Raw genomic sequence first — 7,621 nt, forward strand, 5'->3', positions numbered from 1 at the left:
AGCATATAATAAGGAAAATACAAATAATCATACTGACAATCACATAATTATATAGTGCATAAAGATATATGTGTGTGTGATCATGTATAAGGATTATTACCTCTACTGATGATAGATCCAAGTATAGCGAACACTAATATACTTCTTGACCTGCAAACCTAGGACAAAGTGTTCAGCTCAACATTGCCTTATTTAAACAATTGCTTATCTATAGAACTAGATCTCACCATTGGAACAATCATAAACATTTGAGGTCCAAATAGGGTAGATGGTTGCACATTGCTAGCTCGAGACCCCTGATCATATAACATCAGTCTCAGATGCCTCCTAGCATCAATCCTATGGATGCAAATGAGTCAAGCTACTCGTAAGCTACTCAAGTTCAACTCGAGTCCAAGCTCATCTCAACTTATTATTATCGAGCTCAATGTTGAGCTTGAGCAGCTCAAATAGTTTCTTGAGTTGGGCTTGAGTAGTAGGATATTCGGCTCAAAAGCTTGCGAGCCTATTTAAGTTTATATATATTTATAATAATATTATTTTTATTTATAATATCTATCAATAGATTTATAGTATTAATAGACTAAAGTTTAAATTCAAGCTCGAACTCAAGCTTAAGCATGACTTGATATTTGAGTCAAGTCAACTTGATCTTAATTTTTATCTTTTTTTTATCAAGTTGAGCTCGAGCTTGGGATATTAAGGCTCGATTGATCTTGAGTCGAGTTTCGAGTCCAAGTATTTTATATCGAGTTGAGTTGATGCTCCTAGCTAATCGACTCGACTTGCTTAGATTACGCCCCTAGTCAATCTAAACCCACCATGTACCTAGGCCCTTTATTAGTCTGTTAAGTATCAACAAAGTAGAGAGAAAAACAACAAAGAAGAGAGAGAAAAGGGACAAGAGAGTCATTTTTTCCTCCTCTCTCTCTCTCTCCCCCTCTCTTTGATTTCTTGTTCTTTTTGGAAAAATAGAAGTAGGAGTGCTCTAGGGCCGACGACTACTATAACAAAATAAGTTATTAGCGATAAAAATTTTTCGTCACTAATAATCTATTTTCATCGCTAATAGTTATTAGCAATGAAATTTTCGTCGCTAATGTTTCGTTGCAAATAATCGCATCGTTGATAATATTTTATGACGAAAATTTTTTTTTATCACGAATATCAATTATTTGTGATGAAAAATTTTCATCGTTAAAAAAATTTATTTCTTCAAAAACTATTTACGATAAAAAAATTTTAGTCGTAAAAAAGAATATTTATAATGAAATTTAATGTCGCTAATAAATAATAGACTAATAGTGATAAAAATATTTTCATCGCTATTAATTTAATTAAAAACTTTTATAAAAATTAAATTTTTAAAAACTTTTAGCGACAAAAAATTTTTATCGCAAATATGATTTTTTGCAACAAAAATTTTTCATCGTAAATGTAATTATTAGTGACAAAAAATTTTCATCGCTATTAATTTAATAATAACTTTTTAAAAAAATTAAATTTAAATAATATTAGTGACGTAAAGCTTATGTCATAAATACAGTAATTTTTTATGTAAATTTTAATCACTAATAAATATTAATTATTTATGATGAAAATATTTTTATCGCTATTAATTTATATAAAATTTTAATATTTTTAAATTTATTAAAAATTTTATTTACGATCAATTTTTTATTGTAGTAAAATATTTTTAGTGACCAATATTTCGTTGAAAATAATTTCATCGTTAATAATTTACACTTATTTTTTTAAAAAATAATTTATGAATATATATTTTTTATTTATATTTATAATATTTTTTATCAATTAAAAATAAAAAATAAAATAAAAAATTTACATAATAAATCTATAAATAAATTTTATTATTTTATTATATTAAATTAAAATTATAAGAGATTTGAAATAAAAATAAAAAACTACATAAAGAAGCTGTCAAGTGTCGGCATCTACAGAAGAAGAACGAGCTGGAGAAGAGGAGCGCTCGAAAGAGCTCGGACTGGCCTGCTACTACCTCATCAGCTGTATCTTCCGCTCTATCTGCACCATCCGCTCCATCATCTGGATTTGGAGCCGTTGATGCTCGTCGATGCGTGCAGCCAACTCATGAGCTCGCTGTCGATCCTTAGTAGCCTGCTTCTGTATCTCCGTCAGTCGAGCATCACAGACAGTATGGATGTCAGCCTTAGATGAGCGTGAGGATGAAAGAGTAATAATCCCATATCCTAAACCCTAACATAACAGGATTTCGTATCAAGCACCTGATCACAAATCTCATCATCTGTGGGTGTAATCAAGCCCTCAATGGTAGGCTAGGATCTCATATCTGTCATACGATCTTGAAAATTAAAGTTATAGCTATTTTAATTTTGTAATAAAAATCAGACTACGAATGAAAAAAATAATTAAAAAACTTACAAAGAACTCCTAGCTCCCCATCATCCACTCTTTTGACCGTCGCTGGTGGGTTCGCTGGTAGATATCGATCATATCAGGAAGCTCGTCACTCTCAGCATCTCTCTGCAATTTGAGAACAATTAATTAAAAAATTTTAAATAGCTATAGAATTATGTATTAATTAAAAATTATTTACCATCTGCTCCATGTGACAAGCGAACGATCTCGAACCCCCACAATACGGTATGATCTGTCTCGTCCGATTCGCGACATTCTAGACACATCTTTTCTATACAGTTACCAGTCAAATTAGTAGATAATAAATTTAATTTAAGAATAAATGATTCAATCATAAACTCTAAAGAAAAAGAAGTTTGGATGTATAACTTGGTATGTCGGATCTTCGTAATGCCGGCATATGACAGTCCAATCATCCATAATGATGCTGTTATAGGGCCGCTGCCGCGCTGCCTCCTTCCCATGATCCTGCATCATATGGTACCAATGCTGATGGATGTGGTGGCAATAATCCTTGAAACGTAAAGATAAATGAGCATCCACGGCTCGCCGCACTCGATCCTCCTCAAAATCAATAATATCAAAAATACCTTGTCAATAACAAATATTAAAAGAATACCATACTAATTAAATATTCATGGTATAATTTATTTTACCCGTAAGTGGGTGTAAAAAACTTCTCTCTGAGCTGGTACAATATGACACCAATTGAAAACCGTCACGGGGACATAGCTGCGGCATATGATGCCCAGCTCGGTCTACCACGGCTCGCACCATCCCTAATAGGCTTGGTGTAGTCGGGTGGTATCTTGATATGGAAATGCTGTCCCGGATGCTAGCATTTCCAACACTTTAAAGCGAGATTCTTCGATGGACCTTGCTCTCACCTCACTACCAGTGGAGACTGACCTAAAACAATAATAAATAAATCATTAATATAATAGCTATCCAAATAAAAAAATTAAATTTTATTATATAAAAAGAATAATAATACCACTCGGACCAACCTCACTCGAACCCATCTCATTTGGACCTGCCAGTGCAGGATTCTCTGATGACGGAACTGGTGTGATAGTAGAAATCGGTGAAGGTGTCTCGACCTCCGAAGTAGACAGCGAATGCGAATGTCGTCGTCTGTCTCTTGATGCCATACCTGTAATTCTTAACATATAAATGAATATAATATTAAATAATAATAACAAAAACTATGAGTAGTTGAGTATGCAATAAATATAAAATAAATTTATGCAACAAATATAAAATAAAGTATAAGCAGTTGAGCATGCAAAATAATATTAACGCAAAATAATAACATAAAACCTAATCCCGAGGACTCGATGGTTTTTATTTTTTTCTAAAATATTTTTTATCTAAATTTTATTTTATAAATTTTTATTATTTTTAAAATATTTTTTAAAATATTTTTTATCTAAAAATATTTTTTTAAATAATTTTTTTCCTAAACAAGCTTCGGACTTGGCCTCCCATGGTCCCTACTCCCACGATGCCGGCTTTGTCACACACCCCATGCCGCCCGAATTCGGCCCCCACGAACCCCGCTCCCATAGCACCGGCGCCGGTGCTGTCACACACCTCGCACCGCTCGGACTCGGCCTTCCACGGCCCGTGCTCCCACGGTGCCAGCACTGTCACAGACCCTGCGCTGTCCGGATCAGATCCCGATCTGGATCCCAATCCGAATCAAGATCTCGATCCGGATCTGACCTCGATCCAATTTGGATCGTGATTCAGATTTTATTTTTATTAATCAAATAATAAAATATTTGATTAATATTTTATTTTTTTTTTTTTATTTTTATTTTATATTTTTTCTTTTTTTCCCTCCTTTTCTCTTTCCTTCCTCCCTCCCCACTGTCACCCACCCCTCCCCGGCCGACCCCCTCCCCGTTTTGTCGTCGGCCGCTCCCTCTCTGGACTATCTCTCCCGACTGACCCCGTCTCCGGCCCGATGGCACCGACGGCCGCCCATAGCCCCCTCCCCGCCCCCGTCTCGCCCCCAGCAACCCATGGACCCCATCCCACCCCCGACCGCCGGCCGCCCCCTCCTGACCCCGTCTCTGACCCCCGACCCCCCGACCCCATGGTGCCGTCGGTCAGGTCTTCACCCCCCAACCCCTTCCGTGGCCCCGTGGCGCTGTCGGCCGCCCCCCTCCCCTCCCCACCCCCGTCTCGCCCCCGGCCGTCCCCCGACCATCTCCCCACCGGCCGACCCCCTCCCCGATCTCATGGCGTCGCCATCTCCCCTCTGCAGCCCCCTCCGCCCTCCGATGGCCCGATCAACACAAAAAAAAGGAGTTCAAAGAACCTTACCTCTAGCAGACGGCGACGGCAACGGCAATGGTGGTGCGGACGACGGACGGCGGTGGCGATGGGCTCACCGGTGGGAAGAGAGGGGGGAGAGCACGGAGAGGGAGAGGAGAGAGGGAGATGGGAGAGTTCAGTGAGAGCATAGAGAGGGAGAGGGGAGAGGGAAAGCAGAGAGGAGAGAGGGGAGAGGGGAGGGGGAAAGTGGGTTTGGCGCAATGGGATGTTGAGTTGATGGAAACTATTAGTGATGAAAATTTTCATTGTTAAATAAAATTATTAGCGACAAAAATTTTTTTCATCGTCAATAATTTCTGCAAAAAAAAATTCTCACAAAAAAAAATTTCTCTCCAAAAAAAAATTATTTGTGATGAAAATATGATTTTTGTCACTAATAATTTTCATCAAAAAATAAAATTTTTACTAAAATTTTTTTCTCTAAAAATTATTAGCGATAAAATTTTTATCGTTAATAACTTTATTAGCAACGAAAAAATTATATTCATCACCAATATTTTCCACCAAAAAAATATCCACAATAAAAATTTAAAAAATTATTGACGACGAAAAGTATTTTCATTGTCAATAAGTTTATTAGCAATAAAAATTTTATTTTCATCGTTAATAATTCAAAAAAAAATTTCCTACTAAAATAATTTTCTCTCTTAAAAAAAATTTACCAAAAAAATTATTGGCGATGAAAGATTTCATCATTAATAATCTTATTAGCAACGTAAATTTAAATTTTATCATAAATAATTTTTATAAAAAAATATTTTTCTACTAAAATACCTTCTTAGGTATATTCATGAATTTTAGTAGCTTTGGGATATGTTCATACCAATCAGGATTTATGAAGATTGCAGATTTGTGCAGAAGAATGAGATGAATATGAGACAATAATGATATGAATCAATTTGATTCTCCTTGATCACAAAAATAAAGCAAGTTCTTTGATATTCTACTCCAATCAAATATAATTTATAATTAAAAAATTTAACTAATTAAATTTATTTTTTTGATGGCAACATTGTCATGAGTTGATCCAAAGATTTGAATGGACACCCGAATTCAAATTTAATCTGCGAGCAGCTAAGACTCTTAAGATCTGACGCAGAAGAAAGATCTTTAGATGATCTGTTGGCCTTAGTTTCTATATAGAGTCTGATCTTTTTGATGAAGAATTGACATCAATTGGTGGTTTCAGGGATTGGACTGCTGTGGCGCATCATCTGCCACAGATTAAGGATAGCATTCAAGAAGTTATATTTTTCTCTTAAAGATGTTATAGGATTTTATTGTCACAAGAGATTATTGATCAAATTTTTTTGGGATGATTTAGAAGTAAATAGCATAAATTAGTCTATTGAACAGTTGATAAAATTTTATTTTTTATACAGTTGGAAGTTGATATTTTTCTTGAATCAAATTTCTTACGTTTAATTTTCTGAGACGGTTTGCTCTTGAATTTTAAAGACAGTTGATTCAGTTGTAGGTGAAGAATTTTGTTGCATCATCTAACAAAGTCTGGATACTGGAAGAATGATTCTTTTTCAGTATCGAAAGTCATTTTTTTAAAGTTTTGATTTTTTAATTATTAGCGACGAAATTATTTTATCGTAAATAATGAAGTATTTATGATGAAAATTATTTTTTATTGTAAATAGTCAATTATTTATGATGAAAAATTAATTTTTGTTGCAAATACTAAGTTATTTATGACGTAAAATTTTTATCACAAATAATTTATAATTTTTATATTTAAAAAAAATTATTTTAAAAATAGTCACAAATAATTGACTATTTACGATGAAAAAAATTTTCATCGCTAATAATCTATACTTTTTAAATTTTATTTTTTTTTTATTTTTTTAAAATATTAATGATAAAATTTTTATTATAAATAATTGAGTATTTGTGATGGAAAAGAATTTTCATCACAAATACTAAATTATTTACGATGTAATATTTTTATCGTAAATAATCTATAATTTTTAAAATTTTAATTTTTTTTCAAATATTAGAGATAAAATTTTTTTATTTTAAATAACTATTATTTATAATAAAAAAATATTTTCATCATAAATACTATATTATTTACAACAAAATATTTTCATCACAAATATTTTATAATTTTTATATTTTTTAAATTTTTTTTAAAAATATTAGCAATGAAAATATTTTTATCATAAATAATTAAATATTTATGATAAAAAAATAATTTTTCATCATAAATAATCTGTAATGTTTGAATTTTAAAATTTTTTATTTTTTTCAAATATTAGCGATGAAAATTTTTTGTCATAAATAATTAAGTATTTACGATGAAAAAAATTTTTCATTGTAAATATTCAATTATTTTTAACATAATATTTTTATTATAAATAATCTATAATTTTTAAATTTTTAAAATTTTTTATTTTTTTCAAATATTAGTGACGAAAATTTTTCATCGTAAATAACTGGTATTTACGATAAAAAACTTATTTTATCATAAATACTAAATTATTTATGATGTAATATTTTCATCATAAGTAATCTATATTTTTTAAATTTTTTATTTTTTTCAAATATTAACGATGAAAATTTTTTATTGTAACTAATAGAGTATTTGTGATAGAAAAAATTTTTCATCTAAATAATCAATTTTTTACGACATAATATTTTTATCGTTAATAATCTATAATTTTTGAAGTTTTAAAATTTTTTATTTTTTTAAAATATTAACGATAAAATTTTTATTGTAAATAATTGACTATTTGTAATGAAAAGGGCTTTCCGTCACAATACTTGATTATTTATGACGAAAAATTTTCATCGCAAATAAGCTGTAATTTTTTAATTTTTAAAATTTTTTATTTTTTTTTCAAATATTAGT

This window comes from Elaeis guineensis, chromosome 7 (genome assembly GCF_000442705.2).
Source record: "Elaeis guineensis isolate ETL-2024a chromosome 7, EG11, whole genome shotgun sequence".
In the NCBI taxonomy this organism is placed as follows: Eukaryota; Viridiplantae; Streptophyta; class Magnoliopsida; order Arecales; family Arecaceae; genus Elaeis; species Elaeis guineensis.